This window comes from Leucoraja erinacea, chromosome 2 (genome assembly GCF_028641065.1).
Source record: "Leucoraja erinacea ecotype New England chromosome 2, Leri_hhj_1, whole genome shotgun sequence".
Taxonomy (NCBI): Eukaryota; Metazoa; Chordata; class Chondrichthyes; order Rajiformes; family Rajidae; genus Leucoraja; species Leucoraja erinaceus.
Window position 1 is genome coordinate 47,526,324 of NC_073378.1, and position 15,364 is coordinate 47,541,687.

At 47.7% G+C, this 15,364-nt stretch overlaps 1 protein-coding gene across 1 annotated transcript in view; it reads left to right on the forward strand.

Moving 5' to 3' along the window:
• Positions 1-502: 502 nt before the first annotated feature.
• LOC129709771 (uncharacterized) overlaps positions 503-15,364 on the forward strand; it is a 70,694-nt gene continuing 55,832 nt past the window's right edge. Inside the window, exons 1-2 of the mRNA XM_055656342.1 lie at positions 503-639; positions 8,036-8,191. The gene's annotated coding sequence lies outside the window, so the exon portion shown is untranslated. The remainder of the gene's footprint in view (positions 640-8,035; positions 8,192-15,364) is intronic.

The following is a 15,364-nucleotide window of genomic DNA, read 5'->3' on the forward strand; positions in this document are numbered from 1 at the left end:
ATGGCAGCTTCCGGCATGCACTGTTAACACACGAAACACATACTTTCTTACCTGTTAAAAATCACCGAAATGGTCAATTTTTGCGCTGTAAATAATTGTGGATGTGACTGAGCGCTCTGAAGCAAATGCTCTAGTATCTTTGCTCTAAACTCGAGCACCAAGGTGTAAGCGGCTGAAGGAGCGCATCCCTCGGGACAGCCCCCACTCTCCGCCCGGGGTCAGCGTTGTCTGGCCATGGCCACCCTCCCCCTGTGCGGCCGCACTATTACGGGCTGTGGGTCGGCAGCGACCACGCACGGGGCTGGGTGAAGAGGGACCGTAGTTCCTGGCAGCAGACACATGGGGACGAAAACTTGGCAGCAGAGTTGGGGGCAGTCTGGTCCCTCCGTCCACCTAGAGTCACTGACCCGCCCCCACACCCCCCCACTGACCACCCAGCAACGTCCCCGTCAGCTGTAGCAGAGTTGGGGACAATCTGGTCCCTTCACCAATAAGAGTCACTGACCGCGCTGCATCGGCACCCCACCTCCTCACCCCCGGCCGCGGGGACAGACAGCCCAGGGTCCGCGAGTGTGGAACCAGTCAGCGTGGAATCCGGATGCTGGGACAGAAGACGGGCCCGCTACATTGGAATCCATGGTAAGTGCTTACCTGCAGTTCATCGCTTGCACTCCAATTGGCGTTGCATGTCAACAGTACGGGTCATGGGTCGTGACCCGACTGCCGTGCAACCTCCCTACAGGAGGCCTAGACCAAAATGGTCATTATGGAAAGGGGAGTTCAAATGGAAAGCAACCAGGAGAGCCAGCATGCCTAGGCAAATTGAGCCTTTGGCAAAATAGTCGCCAAATCTACGCTTGGTTTCACTGATGTAAAGGAGGCCAAAGTGGGAGCACCACATGCAGTAAATTAGGTCATTGAATCTCTATTATCTTGGAAGGACTGCTGGGGTCCGTAGATGGATGTGAGGGAGGAGGTATAGGGACAGGTATTACTTCTGTGGTTGCTGGGGGAGGGGGTGGTTTGGGTGAGAAAGGAATGTGAACTAAGTTGCAGAGGGAGTGGTGAAAACTGAACTACATTTGATGAAAAAGTATGAACCATCACTGACTTAACCCTCCCCCCTCCTCCAAAGTCTTCGCAATTTAGACATTCAGACTTTTAAGGATACAGCACAGAATCAGCCCTTTGGACTACCAAATGCGTGCCGACCAGCGCTCACCCTGTTCAGTAACACTATCCTACATGCTAAGAACAATTTACAATTTTACCGAAGCGAACTAATTCCAAGAACACGAAAATCTACAACAGTCTTTGCTGTAGAAAACGAACAATGTCAATTCTACAGACACTGCCCCCGTTCTACCTGCCTTTCTTTCTCCCCAATGCTGTGCAGAAGTCACTGACGGGAGAAACCCGCGTGGTCAGGGGGGGACAATGGCCCCGAATGCTGGGAAGCCGTTGCTGAGACAACGAACCACCCAGCGTTCCAGCTGCCGAATGTTGTTTTTTGAGAGGAAAATGAGCAGAACAAGGTGGGATAAAGCGCCAGCTCCACCTGGGAACGATGTGGGAACCACGCAGAATTATAACCACCCTTCAATTTACAAAGGCGCACGCTGCTAATCAGAAAGCTTTAAAACAAGTATTAATGGCTTCAATAATAATTTTTTCGGCGATTGCCTATGGGCTATTCCACTTTTTGCACACGTCAGGTATGTAATTGTTTCACAGCCTTGGCGATTTTAATGGTATAGCATGAATGTTGCCGTGCCCGCCTCGTCCTTTTTTTTTAAAAGGAAGAGATGTAGTTGGGTGGAAGAGCGTAAACACCGGCTTAAACCAATGGCTATTATACTGTGAAGTGTTGGCCTATATAATTACATTTCTCACAATGCTCGGAAATAGTGCAGGAAGGGACTGCAGATGCTGGTTTAAACCAAAGATTATAGTTTAAACCGAAGATAGATACAAAAAGCTGGGGTAACTCAGCGGGCCAGGCAGCATCTCTGGAGAGAAGGAATGGGTGACGTTTCGGGTCGAGGTTGAGGAAGGGTCTCGACCCGAAACGTCACCCGTTCCTTGTCATATGAAATATCAAAATATGATGTTGGTTTTATTTCAGCCCCAACAAGTTATTGGACAATTCTTTTAGTTTAAAATGCCTTGTATGAAGTTGAGATTAGTGCAGAAATTTGCAACTTCTGAATGTATCCAAGAGTCCAAGTCTTCCGAAAACTTATGCTGGTTAATTTTGCAGAATTGCCTGTATTTCCCAGTGAATTCTGGCTATTGTGTTTATGCATAAAATAAGTATTGGGATGGGGAATTCGTGCTCAGCACAAGTACAAATCTTTGCTTAAAGTATTCATTTTATTATCTTTGTAAAGAATACTAAGTTTAATCATAGTAAGGAATTGCATCTAACAGCTAATATTATTAATGAGTAATATTTATTTGGAAGTGCTAATATTCAGATGGCATTTGGGCAGATTCTTGATATTATATTCACTGTGTACTAATATGATATGTTAACATTAAGAATCATAATCATGCCAGTGTAATCTCTGGAATTCTCTGCCACAGAAGGTAGTTGAGGCCAGTTCAGTGGCTATATTTAAGAGGGGGTTAGATGTGGCCCTTGTGGCTAAAGGGATCATGGGGTATGGAGAGAAGGCAGGTACAGGGGATACTGAGTTGGATGATCAGCCATAATCATATTGAATGGTGGTGCAGGCTCGAAGGGCCGAATGGCCTACTCCTGCACCTATTTTCTATGTTTCTATGTGTCCAGAGCTCACTGAAAATAGCAATACAGTAGATAAGTTGTAAAGATGGCATAAGGTGTTTTTGCCTTCATCGGTCATTAAATACGAGTCAGGAATTCATTTGCAGCCATCTAAAACTTTGGTGATGTTCCATTTGGAATATTGTGGGTAGTACTGGTTGCCCCAATACTGGAAGGGTGTTTAAGAAGGAACTGCAGATGCTGGAAAATCGAAGGTTGACAAAAATGCTGGAAAAACTCAGCGGGTGAGGCAGCATCTATGGAGCAAAGGAAATGAGCAATGTTTAGGGTCGAAACCCTTCTTCAGACAAAGTCAAATTATTACTGTGACTGAATAATCATGTAGTCCTCTAACACGTTGACCTCAACTGCTAGCTGTACTCCAGCTGAGATCTGATAAAGATCTTATATGATTGGTGTATAACCTCCTTACTTCTGTAATTCATGACGGGTAATTCATCCCTTGTATCTTCCTAACCAACCTATCTACCTGTGTTTACACATTTAAGGATCTGTGGACTTGAACTCCAAGGTCCATCTATTTCTCAATGCAGGTCACCCCCAGATTACAGCAGCATTACGTTCATGTAAACTATTTGTAAACTAAACAGTTTGCAATTTGGAAATGCGACCAAAACCAAGTTTGGTGGAAGAGGCCTGCAGCCCCACAGCAGACAGTAAATTCATTCTGCTGTTTTTCCAAATACTCGATCCAATATATGGGCTGTACATATATTAGTCCAGCATCTGCAGTTCCCTCTTAAATTTTGTGTAACCTGGGCTGTACATATGTTGGGTGATCATAAACTGGGGAGAACGTGCATTCTTTAAGATTTATCATTAATGGTGATCATTTTCCAATGTTCAATAGATTCAGGATCAGTTCCTGTGGATTGGAGGATAGCTAATGTCATCCCACTTTTCAAGAAAGGAGCGAGATAGAAAATGGGGAATTATAGACCAGTTAGCTTGACTTCGGTGGTGGGAAAGATGCTGGAGTCAATTATTAAAGAGGTAATAATGGGGCATTTGGATAGCAGTAAAAGGATTAGTCCAAGTCAACATGGATTTATGAAAGGGAAATCATGCTTGACTAATCTTCTGGAATTTTTTGAGGATGTGACAAGTAAAATGGATGAAGTGGAGCCAGTGGATGTAGTGTATCTAGACTTTCAGAAAGCCTTTGATAAGGTCCCGCACGGGAGACTGGCGACTAAAATTAGAGCACATGGTATTGGGGGTAGGGTGTTGACATGGATAGAAAATTGGTTGGCAGCAAAGAGTAGGAGTGAACGGGTCCTTTTCAGAATGGCAGGCTGTGGCAAGTGGAGTGCCGCAAGGCTCGGTGTTGGGGCCGCAACTGTTTATCATATATATTAATGATTTGAAAGAGGGAATTAGGAGCAACACTAGCAAGTTTGTGGATGACACAAAGCTGGGTGGCAGTGTGAATTGTGAAGAGAATGTTAGCAGGTTGCAGAGTGACCTGCACAGGTTGAGTGTGTGGGCAGATGAGTGGCAGATGCAGTATAATATAGATAAATGTGAGGTTATCCACTTTGGTGGCAAAAACAAGGGGGCAGATTATTATCTCAATGGGGTTAAGTTAGGTAAGGAGGAGGTGCAGCGAGACCTGGGGGTCCTTGTACACTGGCCACTGAAAGTTGGCTTACAGGTACAGCAGGCAGTGAAGAAAGCTAATGGAATGTTGGCCTTCATAAGAGGATTTCAGTATAGGAGTAAAGAGGTTCTCTGCAGTTGTATAGGGCTCTGGTGAGGCCACATTGGAGTATTGTGTACAGTTTTGGTCTCCTAATTTGAGGAAGGACATCCTTGTGATTGAAGCAGTGCAGCATAGGTTCATGAGATTGATCCTTAGGACTGTCATATGAGGAAACATTGAAAGGACTAGGCTTGTATTCACTGGAGTTTAGAAGGAAGGGGGGATCTTATAGAAACATATAAATTTACTAGACTAAGTGAGACCCGTTGGGTCCCAGCATCACACGGGAGGGCTGGTCACCAACGCAATATTCCACCTCCATCAATTCCAATATTGTGAACACAAACATGTTAAAAAGGCGAGGCAAACAATTGGGCTGCAGACACCCGACAACCAAAATTCATCTTGTGAACACAAACTTGTTAAAAAAGGCGAGGCAAACAATTGGGCCGCAGACACCCGACAACCAAAATTCATTTTGTGAACAAAAACTTGTTAAAAAGGGCTGCAGGCACTTTACAGCCGCATCGAGGGGACTCACCGTGGAGTAGACGTGCGTTCAGTGTTATTCGCAGCTCAGAGAGCCGTGACCTTCACGCTTCCTGGTCTGGCAGAGACTGAGTGAGGCACAACACTTCCTGGTTTTATAGTCCCTCCCCCTGCCGCCAGCGGGGGCAGCAGAGAGAATGGGGAATTTTGTAAAAACATTAATATCTCTCTCATTTTACATCGACGGAAAAGATCCTCCGCACTCATACTGCGGAGGGGGGCTCTGAGCGAGGTGGCCAAAAATGACGGCCGTAGGTGGCGGCGTTCTCTCAGAAATGTCAGCAAAGTCGGCCAAAAGCGGTCAAGATCAGAGATTCAGTAATATAGATAAAAGGACTGGACAAGCTAGATGCAGGAAAAATGTTCCCAATGTTGGCCCCGTGGTTAATGGAGACCGAGGGATGAGGAGGAGTGTAAGGCATCCGGGGACAGGGTCAGGCTTTCGACAAGAGGATGCCATTGTAACGCAAAACAAAACTCGCCAAATAATAAAAAAAAGTTGTACAGAAAATGAGGGTCAGACCACTTCTGACGCCATGTAAACAAGAGCCAGAGTCAGTGTGTGATTTAAACACATCTTTAATGAGCACTTAGCAGCATTGAGGACAACAGGTTATCAATGTATCCTGGCTGCCCAAACTGAAGTACTGGGAACGGGTGTTAGTATAAGTGTTATAGAGGGGTGGAGTTAGTGATGCTGGCTTGTGTGTGATTGGCTCACATGCACCATCAATCTACAGTCATTTAAGACTGAGGTGAGGAAAAACATTTTCACCCAGAGAGTTGTGAATTTATGGAATTCCCTGCCACAGGGGGCAATGGAGGCCAAATCACTGGATGGATTTAAGAGAGAATTAGATAGAGCTCTAGGGGCTAGTGCAGTCAAGGGATATGGGGAGAAGGCAGGCACGGGTTATTGATAGGGGACGATCAGCCATGTTCACAATGAATGGCGGTGCTGGCTCGAAGGGCCGAATGGCCTCCTCCTGCACCTATTTTCTATGCTTCTATTCTTGCTAATTGTCGTATTAGCATTTCAATGCTGCGTGTGCTTCAGCATGGGCCATCCATTAGTTGGATCTCAGCGGAACATAGTATTAAATCGCAAGCGACTGCAGATGCTGCAGATTTCGAGCAAAAAAAAACTGCTGGAGGAATATTGAGTCACACCATTTAGTGAAGCCACCGAACAAATCGTTGCTCTTTGGAGGCGAATAGTCACTTCCTGACTCGCTGCTGACTCTTTAACTTGGCGCAGAGTGCAATGGTTACCCGTTTTCTATTACATAAATGCACGATGAAGAGTCGAGTCAAGATTGTATAATTGTCATGTCTACACACAACAGAACAATGAAATTCTTATTTGCAGCAGCATAACAGGCGTGTAAACACAATACTCATAGATTGTATGAGAACGTATGAGAAACTACTAAGTTCAATAACTTAACCTTAATACTAGTGTAAAAAAGCTCAGGGTGCCCCATCAAATCTTATCAATCGCATGCTAATCGCATGACTTCGTCCAACTGCTGTTTGGTTTGTTGATCGTATTGCTAGATATGAACTGTTTTGGGAGAGAAAAATGCTCATGGCAGACCAAACGTGTTAAACAGAAATTGGTCAGATACTGCTGTTTACACAGTGAGAAATCATGTGAAATAATCACTGAATTTTATTTTAAATGAATGTACTTGCATGTTATACTGTTTAGTTTGGAGATACAGCCAAATAGTCCACTGAGTTCGCACCGACCAGCGATTTATGTTTTCCTATTTGTCAATTTTTTTGTGCCTGATTATTTGGCGGCCAATCAATCGCTGTCTCTACGGCGGTTGTGGCCAATCACCAACCAGCTTGCCTTAAAATTACCGTCCAATCAACAAATAGGTCTCCTCCCGTCCAATCAGCCGCTGTCTCCAAGGGCATTGTGTCCAATCACATAATGCAGTTTAATGGTAATTAGCTGCTACAGTAAAGGTTGGATGCCAGCGGAGCTACTGACGGTCATACGGGAGCAGGAGAGATTCAGACAGTGTATAATCTATAGAACCTTAGTGTACAATTTCATAATATATACTAAATAACTGGGCTGACAGACCTTGGCTGGGAACCTGGGGCTCACCAAAATTGTTCCCAATTGGGCCCCGCACCCCCTAAGGCCGGCCCTGCATATTGTCATAAATGTGTAACAAAAGATTGTTGTGTCACCCTTCTGCTTCATAGAAACCCCTGTCCAACTATATTTGCTTCTTTCTTAAGAAGGTAAATTGAAAAATTATGTTTATACTGGACTCGCTGGATGTCCCCTATCCAGCTATCTAGCAAGTTAAACAATTAATCCAATAAAGACCCGTAGACACGAGATGTCGTTGATTCTTTACTGTTTTCAACTGTAAAACTGTAACATACAAGCAGAAAGGGAAACCGCATATTTAGTAACGTTATACACTTGGTATAGAAACATAAACTATGATGCCACCACTAAATACAATGCTCTTATGTAAGAAACCAGCCAGGGCACATGAAACATTCTTAACTGTTAATAATAGCAATGCTGCACAATAATGTATAAAGCTGCTGTTACACAAACATGATTACTCACAGACAATGCGTCTAACAAACTGGTGCGGTGGAATGGCAGAAAATTACACACTAGAATTACAGTGTGCACCATGCGGTACTGTCCCTGAGCTGGGCTTCCTGGTTTATGACAACTTCCTGCCTAACAGGAAAGGTAACCCAAAGCTGTAGGAACCTGAACATCCAGCAGGTGGCATTAATATCTGCAAACAGAAAGTGGTCCAGCACAATGTTCCATATAAATGCATGCACTCTTGCCTAGCAAACAACATGTCATGAATACCTAACAATGTAGATTATTATTTAATGAACTGATAAGTGCAGCACTCTGTAATTTTTCAGTTTGTAAATGAAAGTATGACTAAATGAGTCACTCATCTTCCTCGCAATTTCAGATTCAGATACAAATATTTGTCAGAAAAATACTGAACTGTGTTTACATAAAAGAAGTTCAAGATTAAAGCGGGATGAAGACAATACGTTCCCCAGCTCACCAGATACATCATCACAAGCCTTCAAAGAACAAGTCATTGGTGTAGAAGGAGAAATTGGTAAGATGGTTATACATAATAATCAAGATAAAACTGTACTTCACTACTCTGTTTTATGAATAAACACATGCAAGCATTTTCCGATTATATGTTTTTAAAACAATTATATTAAAACAATATGTATAAAGAAATATGTTTTGATACAGAAGTCGGGCAACTATTGCACAATTTTTAACCAAAAAAATCATATGTAAATTACCTTTTGAAAATGTTTCTTCATTTTTCAAAAGATTGTTGGAATACTATTTCCTTACTAGTTTCTAAATCATTTTTAATTTCTTCACCATTGTCATTTTCTCCATTAATTGACAAAGTTTTAACCATACTTATTTGAAAATTCCACCTATTTATTCCTGTCCCAGAAATTAGCATTAAGTGAAACAATTTTTTAAAAAGTTCATAAAAATGGGGAATAATGATAATATATTCGACATGCCTTTAAAATTATGTGTACAGCCTTTGATACATTGTTGTGTAAACCACTGCTGGTCGTAGAATGTGATTTGTCTTCGATAAAATAATTTTACTGAAAGCACTAACCATATAGATAATAATCTACCGACACTAAAAAGACAAAAGGAATGGGATATTGATACTGAAGAAATCTCAAGGCAGTAACAAGTGCTTGGGAGGAAAGGATGGGATTCTTTGCAAGCAGCAGTAATGTGACCAAGTGGTTATGTGGTAGATATTAGGAACTGTAGATACTGGTTTATAAAAAAAGACACAAAGTGCTGGACACAAAAAGACACAAGGACATTAATCGGGTCAGGCAGCATCTCCGGAGAAAGGTTACACCAACTTTTGTGTATTTTTATGGTTCATGTGGCAGATCTGCTGTTGATCTGGAAAAGTACGACCAAGAAAATGGCTGTAGCCATTTGCAATGCACTTTAGATGGACAGCGAAATATTCGTGAGAACAAGTGATAATGTTGATATTTGAAAGAGTAAGTAGAGCAACATGGCTGTACTACAACTAGTGCTAGGAACAGAGACATGCAAAACATCAGTTAGTTTAATTGTGAAACAAATTGCAATGTCCTAGTGGATATGTGAAGGGCACTTGAGTTGAATGCCTCCAGACTTTTCATGATCAGAGAAGGTAGCTAGTAAATATTTCATCAGCTTAAAGACATTGGCTGAAATGTGCCATTTAAAGACTATTTTAGATTGGTTGCTGCATGGTGTTTGGTATACAGGCTGTCAAACTAAGGAATGCAGTCAAAATTCTTTGACATACTGGAACTGATGTCCAAAGAAGCATGCAGAATATCAATTAATCTGACATTTTTGGCACCTCCAATGGGATCCCATCACTGGCAACATCGTCCCATCTCATTACCCTTTTCCACCGTCCGCTGAGACCGTTCACTCTGCAACTCCCTGGTTAACTCATCCCTTCTCACCCAAACCACATCATCCCCAGCATATCTTCCCCTGCAACCACTGGACATACAAAACCTGTCCCTATACCTCCCCACTTGACTCTGTACCAAGTACATGTGACAAAGTATCATTCAATCATGCAATCTATTAGGTGGCCTTGGAGATAGTTGAAATAATCTACAACAGTTATGTAATGAACCGGATTTGATAAAGGACCTCGAGGTTAATGAGCCATTAGGACGCAGTGACCATAACATGGTCAGGTTTAATCTACAATTGGAGAGGGAGAAGAGTAGATCGGAGGTGTCAATGTTGCAGTTGAATCAAGGGGACAATGGGGCCATGAGGGAGATGCTGGTCAAAGTTGACTGGAAAGATACACCAGCAGGGATGACAGTGGAACAAAAATGGCAGGTGTTTCTAGGAATAATACAGAAGGTGCACGATCAGTTCATTCCTACGAGGAAGAAAGATTCCAAGGTGAGAAAGGGACGACCGTGGCTGACAAGGGACGTCAGGGACAGTATAAAAATTAAGGCGAAGAAGTACAACGTAGCAATGATGAGCGGGAAGCAAGAGGATTGGGTAATGTTTAAAGAACAACAGAAGATAACCAGAAAGACTATACGGGAAGAAAAGATGAGGTATGAAGATAAGCTAGCCAAGAATATAAAGCAGGATAGTAAAAGCTTCTTTAGTATGTGAAGAGGAAAAAAATAGTTAAGACCAAAGTTGGACCATTGACGATCGAAAAAGGTGAATTTATTATGGGGAACAAGGAAATGGCAGATGAGTTGAACAGGTATGTTGGATCTGTCTTCACTAAGGAGGACACAAACAATCTTCCTGATATAGTGTTCAAGAAGGAACTGCAGATGCTGGAAGATCGAAGGTACACAAAAATGCTGGAGAAACTCAGCGGATGCAGCAGCATCTATGGAATGAAGGAAATAGGCGACGTTTTGGGCCGAAACCCTTCTTCAGACTGATGAGGAGTGGGGGGAGAGAAGGAAGGAAAAAGGGAGGAGGGGATGGGAGGAGACAGCTCGAGGGTTAAGGAAGGGGAGGAGGCAGCAAGGGCTAGCAAAACTGGGAGAATTCAACGTTCATGCCATCCGGACGCAAGCAACCCAGGAGGAATATGAGATGCTTTTCCTCCAATTTCTGGTGTTGCTCACTCTGGCAATGGAGGAGACCCAGGACAGAGAGGTTGGATTGGGAATGGGAGGGGGAGTTGAAGTGCTGGGAGTTCAGGTTGGTTATTGCGGACTGAGCAGAGGTATTCGGCGAAACGATTGCCCAACCTTCGCATAGTCTCCCCGATGTAAATCAGCTAACATCTAGAGCAGCGGATGCAGTAGATGAGGTTGGAGGAGATACAGGTGAACCTTTGTCGCACCTGGAACGACTGCTTGGGTCCTTGAATGGAGTTGAGGGGGGAGGTGAAGGGACAGGTGTTGCATTTCTTGCGGTTGCAATGGAAAGTGCCCGAGGAGGGGGTGGTACGGGAGGGAAGAGAAGAATTGACAAGGGTGTTGCGGAGGGAGCGGTATTTGCGGAAGACAGACATGGGGGGAGATGGGAAGATGTGGCGAGTGGTGGGGTCACGTTGGAGGTGGCGGAAATGGCGGAGGATTATTTGTTGTATTTGCCGGCTGGTGGGGTGAAAGGTGAGGACTAGGGGGACTCTGCCCTTGTTGCGAGTGCGGAGATGGGGAGAGAGAGCAGTGTTGCGGGGTATGGATGAGACCCTGGTGCGAGCCTCATCTATGGCGGCGGAGGGGAATCCCCGTTCCCTGAAGAACGAGGACATTTCCGATGCCCTGGTGTGGAACGTCTCATCCTGGGAGCAGATGCGGCGTAGGCGGAGGAATTGGGAGTAGGAGATGGAGTCTTTACAGGGGGCAGGGTGGGAAGACGTGTAGTCCAGATATCCATGTGAGTCAGTTGGTTTGTAGTGTATGTCGGTCAGAAGTCTGTCCCCTGTGATGGAGATGGTGAGGTCAAGGAATGGTAGGGAAGTGTCGGAAATGATCCAGGTGTATTGGAGTGCTGGATGGGAATTGTTGGTGAAGTGGATGAAGTCAGTCAGTTGTGTGTGGGTGCAGGAGGTGGCCCCAAAGCAGTCGTCAATGTAACGGAGGTAGAGGTCGGGGATGGGGCCCTGGTATGTATTGAACAAGGATTGTTCTACGTACCCGACAAAGAGGCAGGCGCAGCTGGGGCCCATGCGTGTGCCCATAGCTACGCCTTGTGTTTGGAGGAAATGGGAGGAGTCAAACGTAAAGTTGTTGAGTGTGAGGACCAACTCCGCTAGGCGGAGGAGGGTGTCAGTGGGTGGGTATAGGTTGCTCCTCTGGTCGAGGAAGAACCGGAGGGCTTTGAGGCCATCCTGGTGGGGAATGGAGGTGTAGAGTGACTGGACATCCATGGTGAAGATGAGGGGGTGAGGGCCTAGAGAGTGGAATGCGCGGAGGTGGCGGAGAGTGTCTGAGGTGTCTAGAACATAGGCGGGAAGGGATTTGACCAAGGGGGATAGTATGGAGTCAAGGTATGTGGAGATGAGTTCGGTGGGGCACGAACAGGCAGAGACAATGGGTCTGCTGGGAGAGCTGGGTTTGTGGATTTTGGGGAGAAGGTAAAAACGGGCCGTGCGGGGCTGGGGAACGATGAGGTTGGAAGCTTGGTCGGGCAGGGCGTGGGAATTGATGAAGTCGGTGATGGTGCTAGATATGGTGGCCTGGTGCTCGTCAGTGGGGTCATGGTCCAAGGGTAAGTAGGAGGAGGTGTCCGAGAGTTGGCGCGTGGCCTCAGCTTTGTAGAGATCGGCGCGCCAGACTACCTCGGCACCTCCCTTGTCGGCTGGTTTGATGACCCAATCTGGGTTTTTGCGGAGTGATTCAATGGCAGTGCGTTCAGGGGAGGAGAGATTGGAGTGAGACAGGGGACTGGAGAAGTTGAGGCGGTTGACGTCGCGGCGGCAGTTCTGGATAAAGAGTTCCAGAACCGGGGTTTACGAGAGGGGTTCCATGAGGAGGGGGTGCATTGGAGACGGGAAAAAGGGTCATCATTGGGGGGGCGAGGACTCCTTCCCATGGAAGTGCGCTGTGAGGCGGAGGTGACGGTATAAGCGCTCCAAGTCATGGTTGGCGCGGAACTCATTGAGATGGGGACGGAGGGGGACAAAGGTAAGACCTCTGCTGAGGACAGACCGTTCGGTGTGGGAGAGGGAGAGGGGGAGGTCGGGAGGGGATGGTGAACACCAGGCAGGGATGGGAGTTGGGGCCAGAGGAAGGCAGGTGGGTGGACTGGGGACAGGGCGATGTGTGGGGGGGGGGGGGGGGGGGGGGGGGGGGGGGGGGGGGGGTTGTGGGTGTTGGAGGGGTGGTGGGTGGTCAGGGGGTGGGGGGTGTAATGTGGGTGGGGAAGAGCGGGGGTGACATAGTTGGAGGGGGATGGGGGAGAGTCAATGGAACAGCCACTGAGGTTAGCAAGGCTGGGCAGACGGGCACTAGGACCCAGTGGAGTTAAGTCCAGGAGCGTGGGAGTGAGCAGCGTGGAGGCTCCAGGCCCAGTGCAGAGTCCAGGCTCCAGGTGAGGCGACGGCTGTGGGTTGTTGGATGTGGGTGGAGTGGGGCGGGTCACCGGACCCGATGGTCGGAGTTGAGTCGTGGTCCGCGGGCGATGCGTGGGAGGTCCCGGTGGGTGGATAGTCGGCGGGACGGCGCGGGTTGGCCATATCAGTGGGGCGGCGAGATGAGTCGGGTGCGTTGCGGCAGCCATGTTGGGGGAGCCCCGGTCCGGCGGCGATGCTGGGTAGGTCGGGTTCGGCGGCTGTATCCATAGGTTGGGTCCAGCGGCGGTGTCCGGTAGGTCGGGTCCGGCGGTGGTGTCCGGTAGGTTAGGTCCGTGGGTCGGGTCCGGCGGCGATATTAGGCGGGCCCAGCGCGGCGGCGATGCTGGATGGGCCCAGTGCGGCGGCGATGTCGGATGGGCCCGGGGCGGCGATGAGGCTGGACGATTCCGGAGGGCGGCGAGGGTCAGAGGAATCAGTGATGGGGAGGGGGTCCTATTTACCGTAGGCTGGGCATCATCGGTAGGCAGGTGAGAGTCGGTGGCGGCATCGATGTGGAGGTCGGTGAAGGCGGCTGGTGAGTATTGAAGGCGCTCCTCATGTCCAAGATGGCGTTGCGGGACTCGGGCAGGCGATGCAGGCCAGAGTTGGGGCCTGTAGTCTGCTGGTGGTCGAGTCGCGGGGGTCGGGATCGGCCTGGAGGTGGGATAATTTAAGGTCCTTGGTGGAGTTAAGGTAGGCCAGGAATATTTGATTGAAGAGGTGGATCTTCCGGCGGATGAAATATAATTGGGGTCCGTTGCAGGTATGGGTTAGTGAGGCCTGAAGTTCAGGGAGTGTCGATGTGAGGTCCTGCTGGTGCCGGCGCATCGCGACCAGGGTGGATCTCAGTGCCCGGTTGGAGAATTGCTGGGTATGCCGGTGGATAGCCAGTCGGTACCGATGGTCCGGTTGGAGTCCGAACTGGGAGGTAGGGAACTGGAGCTGGAAGCCATGGGGTATGAGATGGAGGCGCAGGCAGGCCCCGAGGAAGCAAATGTGGCTGTGGTATCGAGTCTGGGTAAGGATGTGGTCGTACAGTTGGAGGGCAGGGGGGATCACAGAGGGTGTGCAGTTAGAGAGGATGTTGTGAAACTGTCTCCAGAGAGAGGAGGAGAACTTCTTCAAAGTAGGCATACCTTGAGGAGATATCGCAGTGGAGTAGACAAAGTGTTCAAGAAGGAACTGCAGATGCTGGAAGATCGAAGGTACACAAAAATGCTGGAGAAACTCAGCGGGTGACTTCATCCACTTCACCACCAACTTCCATCCGGCACTCCAATACACCTGGACCATTTCCGACACTTCCCTGCCATTCCTTGACCACACCATCTCCATCGCAGGGGACAGACTTCTGACCGACATACACTACAAACCAACTGACTCACATGGCTATCTGGACTACACGTCTTCCCACCCTGCCCCCCTGTAAAGACTCCATCCACTACTCCCAATTCCTCCGCCTACGCCGCATCTGCTCCCAGGATGAGACGTTCCACACCAGGGCATCGGAAATGTCCTCGTTCTTCAGGGAACGGGGATTCCCCTCCGCCACCATAGATGAGGCTCGCACCAGGGTCTCATCCATACCCCACAACACTGCTCTCTCTCCCCATCTCCGCACTCGCAACAAGGGCAGAGTCCCCCTAGTCCTCACCTTTCACCCCACCAGCCAGCAAATGCAACAAATAATCCTCCGCCATTTCCACCACCTCCAACGTGACCCCACCACTCGCCACATCTTCCCATCTCCCCCTATGTCTGCCTTCCGCAAAGACTGCTCCTTCCGCAACTCCCTTGTCAATTCTTCTCTTTCCTCCTGTACCACCCTCTCCCCGGGCACTTTCAGTTGCAACCGCAAGAAATGCAACACCTGTCCCTTCACCTCCCCCCTCGACTCCATTCAAGGACCCAAGCAGTCGTTCCAGGTGCGACAAAGGTTCACCTGTATCTCCTCCAACCTCATATACTGCATTCGCTGCTCTAGATGTCAGCTGATTTACTTCGGGGAGACTAAGCGGAGGTTGGGCGATTGGTTCGCCGAACACCTCCGCTCAGTCCGCAATAACCTACCTGAACTCCCAGTGGCTCAGCACTTCAACTCCCCCTCCCATTCCCAATCCAACCTCTCTATCCAGGGTCTCCTCCATTGCCAGAGTGAGCAACACTGGA